Source organism: Pseudophryne corroboree, chromosome 7 (genome assembly GCF_028390025.1).
Source record: "Pseudophryne corroboree isolate aPseCor3 chromosome 7, aPseCor3.hap2, whole genome shotgun sequence".
Lineage (NCBI taxonomy): Eukaryota > Metazoa > Chordata > Amphibia > Anura > Myobatrachidae > Pseudophryne > Pseudophryne corroboree.
The window spans coordinates 368,592,897-368,608,846 of record NC_086450.1 but is presented as its reverse complement, the minus strand read 5'-3'; positions in this window follow the sequence as shown (position 1 = coordinate 368,608,846).

The following is a 15,950-nucleotide window of genomic DNA, read 5'->3' as shown; positions in this document are numbered from 1 at the left end:
CAAGGTCTAGCGACGCTTTTCAGTCGCACTGTTGGCCGCAGAGTGATTGACAGGAAGTGGGTGTTTCTGGGAGGTAACTGACCGTTTTCGGGGAGTGTGTGGAAAAACGCAGGCGTGTCAGATACAAACACAGGCGTGCCTGGGGTAACACAAGCATGGCTGGCCGAACGCAGGGCATGTTCGTGTCATCAAAACAGGAACTAAATAGTCTGTAGTGATCGCTAGCTAGGAGTAGGTCTGGAGCTACTCTGAAGCTGCACAAAATTATTTTGTAGCCGCTCTGCGATCCTTTCGGTCGCACTTCTGCTAAGCTAAGATACACTCCCAGAGGGCGGCGGCTTAATGTTTGCACTGCTGCTAAAAGCAGCTAGCGAGCGAACAACTCAGAATGAGGGTAACAGTGGTGCATATACATAGTGGCAAGAAATAAGAGATACAGGTTGAGTATCCCATATCCAAATATACCGAAATACGGAATATTCCGAAATACGGACTTTTTTGAGTGAGAGTGAAATAGTGAAACCTTTGTTTTTTGATGGCTCAATGTAAACAAACTTTGTTTAATACACAAAGTTATTAAAAATATTGTATTAAATGACCTTTAGGCTGTGTGTATAAGGTGTATATAAAACATAAATGATTTTTGTGAATGTACACACACTTTGTTTAATGCACAAAGTTATAAAAAATATTGTCTAAAATAAACTTCAGGCTGTGTGCATAAGGTGTATATGTAACATAAATGCATTCTGTGCTTATAATTAGAGATGAGCGGGTTCGGTTCCTCGGAATCCGAACCCGCCCGAACTTCAGGTTTTTTTACACGGGTCCGAGCGACTCGGATCTTCCCGCCATGCTCGGTTAACCCGAGCGCGCCCGAACGTCATCATCCCGCTGTCGGATTCTCGCGAGGCTCGGATTCTATCGCGAGACTCGGATTCTATATAAGGAGCCGCGCGTCGCCGCCATTTTCACACGTGCATTGAGATTGATAGGGAGAGGACGTGGCTGGCGTCCTCTCCGTTTATAGAGAAGAGAGTGAGACTAGAGTAGAGAGAGACACAGTATTTACTTTAGTAATTTTGGGGAGCATTAGGAGGAGTACTACTACTTGCTGAGGTGATAGTGTGACTGTATATCTGACTTGTGGGGGAGACAGTGGGGAGCAGTTAGAGTCTGAGAGCAGGAGTACATATTTTAACGTACAGTGCACACTTTTGCTGCCAGAGTGCCACACTGCCATTGTGACCACACTGACCACCAGTATATATTGTGATTGTCTGCTTAGGAGTACTACTTGCAAGTTGCTGATAGTGTGACCAGTGACCTGACCACCAGTTTAATTAATCACCACCAGTTTAATATATATATATATATATATATATATATATATATATATATAATTGTATATAATATATATATAATTGTATACCACCTACCCGTGTTTTTTTTTTCTTTCTTCTTGATACATACTACTATAGTAGCTTACTGTAGCAGTCTGCGGTGCTGCTGAGCTGACAGTGTCCAGCAGGTCCGTCATCAGTCATTACATAATAAATATATATACCTGTCCGGCTGCAGTACTAGTGATATTATATATATATATTAATTTCATCTCATTATCATCCAGTCTATATTAGCAGCAGACACAGTACGGTAGTCCACAGCTGTAGCTACCTCTGTGTCGGCAGTCGCTGGTCCATCCATAATTGTATACCACCTACCCGTGGTTTTTTTTTTTTCTTTCTTCTTGATACATACTACTATAGTAGCTTACTGTAGCAGTCTGACGTGCTGCTGAGCTGACAGTGTCCAGCAGGTCCGTCATCAGTCATTACATAATAAATATATATACCTGTCCGGCTGCAGTACTAGTGATATTATATATATATATATATATTAATTTCATCTCATTATCATCCAGTCTATATTAGCAGCAGACACAGTACGGTAGTCCACGGCTGTAGCTACCTCTGTGTCGGCAGTCGCTGGTCCATCCATAATTGTATACCACCTACCCGTGGTTTTTTTCTTTTCTTTCTTCTTGATACATACTACTATAGTAGCTTACTGTAGCAGTCTGCGGTGCTGCTGAGCTGACAGTGTCCAGCAGGTCCGTCATCAGTCATTACATAATAAATATATATACCTGTCCGGCTGCAGTACTAGTGATATTATATATATATTAATTTAATCTCATTATCATCCAGTCTATATTAGCAGCAGACACAGTACGGTAGTCCACGGCTTAGCTACCTCTGTGTCGGCAGTCGCTGGTCCATCCATAATTGTATACCACCTACCCGTGTTTTTTTTTTTTTTATTTCTTCTTGATACATACTACTATAGTAGCTTACTGTAGCAGTCTGCGGTGCTGCTGAGCTGACAGTGTCCAGCAGGTCCGTCATCAGTCATTACATAATAAATATATATACCTGTCCGGCTGCAGTACTAGTGATATTATATATATATATATATATATATATATATTAATTTCATCTCATTATCATCCAGTCTATATTAGCAGCAGACACAGTACGGTAGTCCACGGCTGTAGCTACCTCTGTGTCGGCAGTCGCTGGTCCATCCATAATTGTATACCACCTACCCGTGTTTTTTTTTTTCTTGATACATACTACTATAGTAGCTTACTGTAGCAGTCTGCGGTGCTGCTGAGCTGACAGTGTCCAGCAGGTCCGTCATCAGTCATTACATAATAAATATATATACCTGTCCGGCTGCAGTACTAGTGATATTATATATATATTAATTTAATCTCATTATCATCCAGTCTATATTAGCAGCAGACACAGTACAGTAGTCCACGGCTGTAGCTACCTCTGTGTCGGCAGTCGCTGGTCCATCCATAATTGTATACCGCCTACCCGTGTTTTTTTTTTTTTTATTTCTTCTTGATACATACTACTATAGTAGCTTACTGTAGCAGTCTGCGGTGCTGCTGAGCTGACAGTGTCCAGCAGGTCCGTCATCAGTCATTACATAATAAATATATATACCTGTCCGGCTGCAGTACTAGTGATATTATATATATATATATATATATATATATATATTAATTTCATCTCATTATCATCCAGTCTATATTAGCAGCAGACACAGTACGGTAGTCCACGGCTGTAGCTACCTCTGTGTCGGCAGTCGCTGGTCCATCCATAATTGTATACCACCTACCCGTGTTTTTTTTTTTTTCTTTTCTTCTTGATACATACTACTATAGTAGCTTACTGTAGCAGTCTGCGGTGCTGCTGAGCTGACAGTGTCCAGCAGGTCCGTCATCAGTCATTACATAATAAATATATATACCTGTCCGGCTGCAGTACTAGTGATATTATATATATATATATTAATTTCATCTCATTATCATCCAGTCTATATTAGCAGCAGACACAGTACGGTAGTCCACGGCTGTAGCTACCTCTGTGTCGGCAGTCGCTGGTCCATCCATAATTGTATACCACCTACCCGTGTTTTTTTTTTTTTTCTTTCTTCATGATACATACTACTATAGTAGCTTACTGTAGCAGTCTGCGGTGCTGCTGAGCTGACAGTGTACAGCAGGTCCGTCATCAGTCATTACATAATAAATATATATACCTGTCCGGCTGCAGTACTAGTGATATTATATATATATATATTAATTTCATCTCATTATCATCCAGTCTATATTAGCAGCAGACACAGTACGGTAGTCCACGGCTGTAGCTACCTCTGTGTCGGCAGTCGCTGGTCCATCCATAATTGTATACCACCTACCCGGTTTTTTTTTTTTTCTTTCTTCTTGATACATAGGGCCTAATTCTGAGTTGATCGCAGCAGCAAATTTGATAGCAGTTGGGCAAAACCATGTGCACTGCAGGGGGGACAGATATAACATGTGCAGAGAGAGTTAGATTTGGGTGGGTTGTATTCAAACTGAAATCTAAATTGCAGTGTAAAAATAAAGCAGCCAATATTTACCCTGCACAGAAACAAAATAACCCACCCAAATCTAACTCTCTCTGCAAATGTTATATCTGCCCCCCTGCTGTGCACATAGTTTTGCCCAATTGCTAACAAACTTGCTGCTGCGATCAACTCAGAATTACCCCCATACTACTATAGTAGCTTACTGTAGCAGTCTGCGGTGCTGCTGAGCTGACAGTGTCCAGCAGGTCCGTCATCAGTCATTACATAATAAATATATATACCTGTCCGGCTGCAGTACTAGTGATATTATATTATATATATATATATATATATATATATATTAATTTCATCTCATTATCATCCAGTCTATATTAGCAGCAGACACAGTATGGTAGTCCACGGCTGTAGCTACCTCTGTGTCGGCAGTCGCTGGTCCATCCATAATTGTATACCACCTACCCGTGGTTTTTTTTTTCTTTCTTCTTGATACATACTACTATAGTAGCTTACTGTAGCAGTCTGCGGTGCTGCTGAGCTGACAGTGTCCAGCAGGTCCGTCATCAGTCATTACATAATAAATATATATACCTGTCCGGCTGCAGTACTAGTGATATTATATATATATATATTAATTTCATCTCATTATCATCCAGTCTATATTAGCAGCAGACACAGTACGGTAGTCCACGGCTGTAGCTACCTCTGTGTCGGCAGTCGCTGGTCCATCCATAATTGTATACCACCTACCCGTGGTTTTTTTTTTTCTTTTCTTCTTGATACATACTACTATAGTAGCTTACTGTAGCAGTCTGCGGTGCTGCTGAGCTGACAGTGTCCAGCAGGTCCGTCATCAGTCATTACATAATAAATATATATACCTGTCCGGCTGCAGTACTAGTGATATTATATATATATATTAATTTCATCTCATTATCATCCAGTCTATATTAGCAGCAGACACAGTACGGTAGTCCACGGCTGTAGCTACCTCTGTGTCGGCAGTCGCTGGTCCATCCATAAGTATACTAGTATCCATCCATCTCCATTGTTTACCTGAGGTGCCTTTTAGTTGTGCCTATTAAAATATGGAGAACAAAAATGTTGAGGTTCCAAAATTAGGGAAAGATCAAGATCCACTTCCACCTCGTGCTGAAGCTGCTGCCACTAGTCAAGGCCGAGACGATGAAATGCCAGCAACGTCGTCTGCCAAGGCCGATGCCCAATGTCATAGTACAGAGCATGTAAAATCCAAAACACCAAATATCAGTAAAAAAAGGACTCCAAAATCTAAAATAAAATTGTCGGAGGAGAAGCGTAAACTTGCCAATATGCCATTTACCACACGGAGTGGCAAGGAACGGCTGAGGCCTTGGCCTATGTTCATGGCTAGTGGTTCAGCTTCACATGAGGATGGAAGCACTCAGCCTCTCGCTAGAAAAATGAAAAGACTCAAGCTGGCAAAAGCACCGCAAAGAACTGTGCGTTCTTCGAAATCCCAAATCCACAAGGAGAGTCCAATTGTGTCGGTTGCGATGCCTGACCTTCCCAACACTGGACGTGAAGAGCATGCACCTTCCACCATTTGCACGCCCCCTGCAAGTGCTGGAAGGAGCACCCGCAGTCCAGTTCCTGATAGTCAGATTGAAGATGTCAGTGTTGAAGTACACCAGGATGAGGAGGATATGGGTGTTGCTGGCGCTGGGGAGGAAATTGACAAGGAGGATTCTGATGGTGAGGTGGTTTGTTTAAGTCAGGCACCCGGGGAGACACCTGTTGTCCGTGGAAGGAATAGGGCCGTTGACATGCCTGGTGAAAATACCAAAAAAATCAGCTCTTCGGTGTGGAAGTATTTCACCAGAAATGCGGACAACATTTGTCAAGCCGTGTGTTGTCTTTGTCAAGCTGTAATAAGTAGGGGTAAGGACGTTAACCACCTCGGAACATCCTCCCTTATACGTCACCTGCAGCGCATTCATAATAAGTCAGTGACAAGTTCAAAAACTTTGGGCGACAGCGGAAGCAGTCCACTGACCAGTAAATCCCTTCCTCTTGTAACCAAGCTCACGCAAACCACCCCACCAACTCCCTCAGTGTCAATTTCCTCCTTCCCCAGGAATGCCAATAGTCCTGCAGGCCATGTCACTGGCAATTCTGATGAGTCCTCTCCTGCCTGGGATTCCTCCGATGCATCCTTGCGTGTAACGCCTACTGCTGCTGGCGCTGCTGTTGTTGCTGCTGGGAGTCGATGGTCATCCCAGAGGGGAAGTCGTAAGACCACTTTTACTACTTCCACCAAGCAATTGACTGTCCAACAGTCCTTTGCGAGGAAGATGAAATATCACAGCAGTCATCCTGTTGCAAAGCGGATAACTGAGGCCTTGACAACTATGTTGGTGTTAGACGTGCGTCCGGTATCCGCCGTTAGTTCACAGGGAACTAGACAATTTCTTGAGGTAGTGTGCCCCCGTTACCAAATACCATCTAGGTTCCACTTCTCTAGGCATGCGATACCGAGAATGTACACGGACGTCAGAAAAAGACTCACCAGTGTCCTAAAAAATGCAGTTGTACCCTATGTCCACTTAACCACGGACATGTGGACAAGTGGAGCAGGGCAGGGTCAGGACTATATGACTGTGACAGCCCACTGGGTAGATGTATGGACTCCCGCCGCAAGAACAGCAGCGGCGGCACCAGTAGCAGCATCTCGCAAACGCCAACTCTTTCCTAGGCAGGCTACGCTTTGTATCACCGGTTTCCAGAATACGCACACAGCTGAAAACCTCTTACGGCAACTGAGGAAGATCATCGCGGAATGGCTTACCCCAATTGGACTCTCCTGTGGATTTGTGGCATCGGACAACGCCAGCAATATTGTGTGTGCATTAAATATGGGCAAATTCCAGCACGTCCCATGTTTTGCACATACCTTGAATTTGGTGGTGCAGAATTTTTTAAAAAACGACAGGGGCGTGCAAGAGATGCTGTCGGTGGCCAGAAGAATTGCGGGACACTTTCGGCGTACAGGCACCACGTACAGAAGACTGGAGCACCACCAAAAACGCCTGAACCTGCCCTGCCATCATCTGAAGCAAGAAGTGGTAACGAGGTGGAATTCAACCCTATATATGCTTTAGAGGTTGGAGGAGCAGCAAAAGGCCATTCAAGCCTATACAATTGAGCACGATATAGGAGGTGGAATGTACCTGTCTCAAGCGCAGTGGAGAATGATTTCAACGTTGTGCAAGGTTCTGCAACCTTTTGAACTTGCCACACGTGAAGTCAGTTCAGACACTGCCAGCCTGAGTCAGGTCATTCCCCTCATCAGGCTTTTGCAGAAGAAGCTGGAGGCATTGAAGGAGGAGCTAAAAGGGAGCGATTCCGCTAGGCATGTGGGACTTGTGGATGGAGCCCTTAATTCGCTTAACAAGGATTCACGGGTGGTCAATCTGTTGAAATCAGAGCACTACATTTTGGCCACCGTGCTCGATCCTAGATTTAAAACCTACCTTGGATCTCTCTTTCTGGCAGACACAAGTCTGCTGGGGTTCAAAGACCTGCTGGTGAGAAAATTGTCAAGTCAAGCGGAACGCGACCTGTCAACATCTCCTCCTTCACATTCTCCCGCAACTGGGGGTGCGAGGAAAAGGCTCAGAATTCCGAGCCCACCCGCTGGCGGTGATGCAGGGCAGTCTGGAGCGACTGCTGATGCTGACATCTGGTCCGGACTGAAGGACCTGACAACGATTACGGACATGTCGTCTACTGTCACTGCATATGATTCTCTCCCCATTGAAAGAATGGTGGAGGATTATATGAGTGACCGCATCCAAGTAGGCACGTCAGACAGTCCGTACTTATACTGGCAGGAAAAAGAGGCAGTTTGCAGGCCCTTGCACAAACTGGCTTTATTCTACCTAAGTTGCCCTCCCACAAGTGTGCACTCTGAAAGAGTGTTTAGTGCCGCCGCTCACCTTGTCAGCAATCGGCGTATGAGGTTACTTCCAGAAAATGTGGAGAAGATGATGTTCATTAAAATTAATTATAATCAATTCCTCCGTGGAGACATTGACCAGCAGCAATTGCCTCCACAAAGTACACAGGGAGCTGAGATGGTGGATTCCAGTGGGGACGAATTGATAATCTGTGAGGAGCGGGATGTACACGGTGATATATCGGAGGATGATGATGAGGTGGACATCTTGCCTCTGTAGAGCCAGTTTGTGCAAGGAGAGATTAATTGCTTCTTTTTCGGTGGGGGTCCAAACCAACCCGTCATTTCAGTCACAGTCGTGTGGCAGACCCTGTCACTGAAATGATGGGTTGGTTAAAGTGTGCATGTCCTGTTTATACAACATAAGGGTGGGTGGGAGGGCCCAAGGACAATTCAATCTTGCACCTCTTTTTTCTTTCATTTTTATTTGCGTCATGTGCTGTTTGGGGAGTGTTTTTTGGAAGGGCCATCCTGCGTGACACTGCAGTGCCACTCCTAGATGGGCCAGGTGTTTGTGTCGGCCACTAGGGTCGCTTAGCTTACTCACACAGCTACCTCATTGCGCCTCTTTTTTTCTTCTTTGCGTCATGTGCTGTTTGGGGAGTGTTTTTTGGAAGGGCCATCCTGCGTGACACTGCAGTGCCACTCCTAGATGGGCCAGGTGTTTGTGTCGGCCACTAGGGTCGCTTAGCTTACTCACACAGCTACATCATTGCGCCTCTTTTTTTCTTTGCGTCATGTGCTGTTTGGGGAGTGTTTTTTGGAAGGGCCATCCTGCGTGACACTGCAGTGCCACTCCTAGATGGGCCAGGTGTTTGTGTCGGCCACTAGGGTCGCTTAGCTTACTCACACAGCTATCTCATTGCGCCTCTTTTTTTCTTTGCGTCATGTGCTGTTTGGGGAGTGTTTTTTGGAAGGGCCATCCTGCGTGACACTGCAGTGCCACTCCTAGATGGGCCAGGTGTTTGTGTCGGCCACTAGGGTCGCTTATCTTACTCACACAGCTACCTCATTGCGCCTCTTTTTTTCTTTGCGTCATGTGCTGTTTGGGGAGTGTTTTTTGGAAGGGCCATCCTGCGTGACACTGCAGTGCCACTCCTAGATGGGCCAGGTGTTTGTGTCGGCCACTAGGGTCGCTTATCTTACTCACACAGCTACCTCATTGCGCCTCTTTTTTTCTTTGCGTCATGTGCTGTTTGGGGAGTGTTTTTTGGAAGGGCCATCCTGCGTGACACTGCAGTGCCACTCCTAGATGGGCCAGTTGTTTGTGTCGGCCACTAGGGTCGCTTAGCTTAGTCATCCAGCGACCTCGGTGCAAATTTTAGGTCTAAAAATAATATTGTGAGGTGTGAGGCATTCAGAATAGACTGAAAATGAGTGGAAATTATGGTTTTTGAGGTTAATAATACTTTGGGATCAAAATGACCCCCAAATTCTATGATTTAAGCTGTTTTTTAGTGTTTTTTTGAAAAAAACACCCGAATCCAAAACACACCCGAATCCGACAAAAAAAATTCGGTGAGGTTTTGCCAAAACGCGGTCGAACCCAAAACACGGCCGCGGAACCGAACCCAAAACCAAAACACAAAACCCGAAAAATTTAAAGTGCACATCTCTACTTATAATTAGGTCCCATCACCATGATATCTCATTATGGTATGCAATTATTCCAAAATACGGAAAAATCCCATATCCAAAATACCTCTGGTCCCAAGGATTTTGGATAAGGGATACTCAACCTGTACAACATAGAGTCACATGGGAAACGAAATTCATTGTTTATATGATGACCTGTCCATGTGGCAAAAGTAATCGGACACTGCGAGAACGGATGTCAAACCAAAAGTCATCTATTAAGGCAGCCTTGGCTAGTGGCAAGAGCGAGCTACCAGTTGCTCGCCATTTCGTACAGGCTAGGCACAGTTTGACATCACTACAATATATGATTATAGACCATGAACCTTTTAGAATTAGAGGAGGTAATCGCTCATTAAGACTTCTGCAAAAAGAATCTAAGTGGATCCATGAACTGGGCACATTGGCCCCAAAGGGGTTGAATGAAACACCAGGATTACACTGCTTTTTATAATTACATATATATTTGTTGGTAGCAGACATTTTATTATGCTGTCACCTAGTCATAAAGGACCTATATAGGTTTCAAAGGTCATGTCTGAAAAACCCATTTAATAGAAGGAAGTAAATAGAAGGAAGTGTTAAGAGTGTTTATTGTTTATTGATTATTCTATTATGACCTTATGTGAATGTTGTCATATTTCAATTATATGTTTTATGTAAAATGTGTGTGCTTTGTGGCAGGCCCGGCCCGATGCATACGCCGGCTACGCAGTGGCGTAGAGCTCCGGACCACTGAGGGTGCTGCTGAAATCAGCATCACTATCTCTGCCGCCTGCTGCTCACCACTAAACGCCACCAGCCGCTCACCGCCTGCCCTGCACAATAACACCGCTCACCGGCCGCCCTCTACAATAACACCGCCCACCACCTGCCGTGCACAATAAAAGCCAGGCTCCTCTGACAAGCGCACAGAGGAGACCTGGAACTGCCTGATCTGCCTATCGAGTGACTGCTCTGTCTCCACAGCACTCCCTTGATGCCAGGTAACAAGGGGAGGAAGACAGTGCTGCATCTACTAATGAGGAGGACCTACAGATGGAAGGTATGTTCATGGTAGAGGAAACTCCCCCTGTGCAATGTATATGTGTTTCACTGTGCCCCTGGTCCTTTACAGTGTGTGTGTCAGTGTGCCCCATATACAATCTATGTAACGTGTATAAGCGTCTCCTCTGTGGTGTAGCATGTATAAGCGTCTCCTCTGTGGTGTAACATATATAAGCGTCTCCTCTGTGGCGTAATGTGTATAAGCGTCAATTCTGTGGCGTAACTTGTATAAGTGTCTCCTCTGTGGCATAACGTGTATAAGCGTCTCCTCCGTGGCATAATGTGTATAAGCGTCTCCTCTGTGGCATAATGTGTATAAGCGTCTCCTCTGTGGCATAACGTGTATAAGCATCTCCTCTGTGGCGTAACATGTATAAGCATCTCTGTGGTGTTACGAGTATAAGCGTCTCCTCTGTTGCGTAATGTGTATAAGCGTCTCTACTAGGGAGTGACCTATATAAGCAGTTCTACTGTGCTGTGCTGTGTATTGTGAATTTATACTATTATGTGGCCACGCCCCTTCCCCATGAAGCCACGCCCCAATATATTCCACTAAGGGGCGCCAAAATATATATTCACTTACCAAAAAAATTAGGCTCGGGCCGGCCCTGCTTTTGTGGTCTTATTGTATTACTATGTATTGCACTAGTTTGCCCTACTATGGAAGTAATGTACTACTGTTAACATGCCTTGCTATAAAGTACATTCTGTCTAAGTTTGATCCTTCCAAAAGTCGCACTTGTGATACCCCTCTGCTTTCCTGACTGTAATTTGTAGTTTGACTGTAGTTTGAAACCACACATTGCTTGTCGTTTAGCAGAATGTTTTATTTTAAAAATTGCATTTTGTAGAAAAAATGTTTGCTTTTAGTTTACAAACATCACTTTTTTATTAAATATGTGGCCAACATGGCTGAAGTTTAGCAAACTTTAGTAAACATTTCTGAAAAGCAAAAAATTGTTTATATCAACAGATGTGATGCATTCTGATTGTACAGCGTTAAGAGTGGCACCACAGTCAGGGGCACAATGCACACATGCAGCTTGGGGCAGGAAAATGGGTCCCCGGTTCCATCAACCTGACCCAAGATGCATGTGTGTGGGCACTTTTCATGTTTTGTGTTGTGGTTTTGGATCTGGATCACCGCTCGTGTTTTGGATTGGTTTTGCCAAAACCACACTTTCAGGTTTTGGTTTTGGAACTGGATGATTTAAAACAAACATAAAAACAGCTAAAATCACAGAATTTGGGATTAATTTTGATCCTACGTTATTATTAACCTCAATAACATTCATTTCCACTCATTTCCAGTCTATTCTGAACACCTCACACCTCTCAATATTGTTTTTAGGCCAAAAGGTTGCATCGAGGTCGCTGGATGACTAAGCTAAGCAACCCAAGTGTGCGGAACAAACACCTGGCCCATCTAGGAGTGGCACTGCAGTGGGAGAAAGGATGGCACTTTTAAAAAATAGGCCCCAAAGAGCACATAATACAAAGAAGAAAAATAGGTGCAATGAGGTAGCTGGATGACTAAGTTAAGCGACTCAAGTTGGCAGCACAAACACCTGGCCCATCTAGGAGTGGCACTGCAGTGTCAGACAGGATGGCACTTTTAAAAACAAGACCCGAAGAGCAAATAATGCAAAGAAGAAAAAGAGGTGAAAGATGGAATTGTCCTTGGGCCCTCCCACCCACCCTTACGTTGTATAAACCGGACATGCACACTTTAACAAACCAATCATTTCAGCGACACGACTGTTGCTGAAATGATTGGTTTGTTTGGGCCCCCACCAAAAAAGAAGCAATGAATCTATCCTTGCACAAACTGTCTCTACAGTGGCAATATGTCATCCTCATCCTCAGATTCTCCCCTCCCCCTTCAGTGTTTACATCCAAATCCTAATAGAGAAATAATATTCAAACAAACAAAACCACATCATTTAGGTGTCAGTGGACTGCTTACGCTATTACCCAAAGTTTCTGAACTTGACAATGACTTATGATGAATGCGCTGCAGGTGACGTATAAGGGAGGATGTTCCAAGGTGGTTAACGTCCTTACCCCTACTTATTATGGATTGATAAAGGCAACAGATGGCTTGACACCTGTTGTCTGGATTTGTGGAGAAATAATTCCACATTGAAGAGGTGGCTTTTTTGGTATTTTGCCCAGGCATGACAATGAGCTTATTCATCCCACGGCCAACAACTGTCTCCCCCGGTACCTGATTTAAACAAACCACATCACCATCAGAATCCTCATCATCAACTTACTCCTCAGTGCCAACAACACCCATATCCTCATCCTTGTGTACTTCAACAGTGACATCTTCAATTTGAATATCAGAAACTGGACCGTGGGTGCTCCTTTTAGCATTTGCAGAAGTTGTGCAAATGGTGGAAAGAGCCACCTCTTCCCATCCATTGTTGGGAAGGTCAGGCATCGCAACCGCCGACACACTTGGACTCTCCTTGGGGATTTGTGATACCATCTTAGAACGCACAGTTCTGTGCCATGCTTTTGCCAACATAACTCTTTTAATTTTTCTAGCGGGAGGATGAGGGCTTCCATCGTCATGTGAAGCTGAATCACTAGTCATGAACATAGGCCAGGGCCTTAGCCGTTAATTGCCACTTTGTGTCGTAAATGGCATAATGGCAAGTTTACGTTTTTCTTCAGATGATTTACATTTATTTTTTGGGGTCATTTTGCTGAACTTTGGCTTTTTGGATTTGACCTGCGCTCTACCATGACATTGGGCAATGGCCTTGGCAAACGACGTTGATGGCATTTCATCATCTATGTCATGACTAGTGGCAGCAGTTTCAGCACTAGGAGGAAGTGGTTCATGATCTTTCCCTATTATATCCTCCAAATTTTTGTTCTCCATTATTTTTCTGGAGTTATATAACAATATGCGGCACAGTAGAGCGTACCCCTACACTACACCGGGCAAAGCCTGTAAAAATTATTTGGATAATAACACTTTTATTTGGAGTTATTATAATAACATGCAGCACAGGAGATTGTACCCCTAAACCACACACACACGGCAAAGCCTGTAAAAATTATTTGGTTAATAACCCTTTTATTTGGACGTATTATACTAATATGAAGCACAGGCGAGCATACCCCTAAACCACACTCACACACACACGGCAAAGCCTGTAAAAATTATTTGGATAATAACCCTTTTATTTGGAGTTATTATAGTAATATGCAGCACAGGAAAGTGTACCCCTACACACCACAGGGCAAACCCTTTAACAATAATTTGAATTAAATATTTAATAACCAATTTATTTGGAGTAAATAATATACAGCACAGGACAGCACCACAGGATTTAAACAGCAGTACCCCTGAACTTATACGGCAGTACTGCTGAACTTATACAGCTGTACCGCTGGACTTATACGGCAGTACCACTGGACTTATACGGTTGTACCACTGGACTTATACAGCAGTACCGCTGGACTTATATGGAAGTACCGCTGGACTTATATGGCAGCACCACTGGACTGGACTTATACGGCAGCACCACTAGACTGGACTAATACGGCAGTACCGCTGGACTTATACGGCAGTACCCCTGAACTTATACGGCAGTACCGCTGAACTTATACGGCTGCACCGCTGGACTTACACGGCAGTACCCCTGGACTTATGCGGTTGTACCGCTGGACTTGTACGGCAGTACCGCTGGACTTATATGGAAGTACCACTGGACTTATATGGCAGCACCACTGGACTGGACTTATACGGCAGCACCACTGGACTGGACTTATACGGCAGTACCCCTGAACTTATACGACAGTATCGCTGAACTTATACAGCTGTACCGCTGGACATACATGGCAGTACCCCTGGACTTATGCGGAAGTACCACTGGACTTATATGGCAGCACCGCTGGACTGGACTTATACGGCAGCACCACTGGACTTATGGCAGCACAGGACACCACCACTGTGACTGGACAGATGCAGCACTGCACACCACCACTGGACTGATGCAGCACAAGACAGCACCACTGGAATGATACAAAATAGCAGGTCTCCACCCCACGAGCCATGCCACTTTCCCGCACAGACACTGAGGAGACACGTCCTCTCACTACACTCTCCAGGACTGGAGTGAAAATGACGGCGACACTCGGCTTCTTATATGGAATCCAAAACTCATGAGAATCTGACACCAGGATGATGACATTTTATCTCATTCTAGTATATATATATATATATATAAAATGGGTCCCCGGTTCCATCTTCCTGACCCGAGCTGCATGTGTGCATTGTCCCCCTGGCAGCAGTGCCATTCAACTCCGTATGTATCAGAATGCAGCACATCTGTTGTTTAATACTGTACAGTAATGAAATGAAAAAAATAATAATTATATTGCGGTAGATAAGGTGCAATAAGATATACAGTGTTTTTTGAGTGGCAACGCTTTCAGGGGCACAATGCACATATGCAGGTAGGCCTGGCTTCAGACTCCCCGGCACCATCAACCGGACCCAAGCTGCATGTTTGCATTGTCCACTTGAAAGCGGCACCACTGGAACGCCGTATATCATAGTGCACCAGATCTATTGCAATATATACCAAGGGAAGCAGGAATTTTAAATATAGCAACAGATGTGGTGCATTCAGGTACTATGGTAAGTGTCACCACAGCCAGGGGCGCAATTCACCCATGCAGTTAGGGTCAGGAAGATAGGTTCCCGGTAACATCAACCTGTGCCTAACTGCATGTGTGCATTGCGCCACTGGCATCGGTGACACTCACCATAGTATCAGAATGCACCACATCTGTTGCTATATATAACAAGGGCAGCAGTATTTTATAATCACCCTACATTTGAAAGAAACTTGTCTCCTCCTGATCCCCCTCTGACATCAAGAAGGTCAAAATTGCAGAGGGGATGGTGGTTGTGTGGCTGGTTTGGGAATGGTAGCTGGGTTGAGGAGGAGATTGGATAGTGGGGGAATGGTGGGTGGATGGGGGTGGGGGTTGACAATAACGGGAAGGGTAGCTGGTTTAAGAAGGAGGGCTTTGAGGAGAATGTAAAGTGGAGTGGGGCCTGGGTTTGCAGATAACCGGAATGGTAGCTGGGATTCGGAGGAGGATGGGTACTGAAGGAAGGGTAGGTGGGTGGCGGACTGAACGTAAAAGGGAGATGAGGAGCAGGTGCTTGAGGTCCTGGCCCATGATCAGTCATCCTGTGAGTGCTTTGTACAAAACCAGTGACACCAGGCGCTGGCTCTCTACTTGCTGCTGCTCGGAAACCTTATGCATGGTTTTGCTAACATATGACACAAAGTCAACAAATTTATCAGGTTTCCGG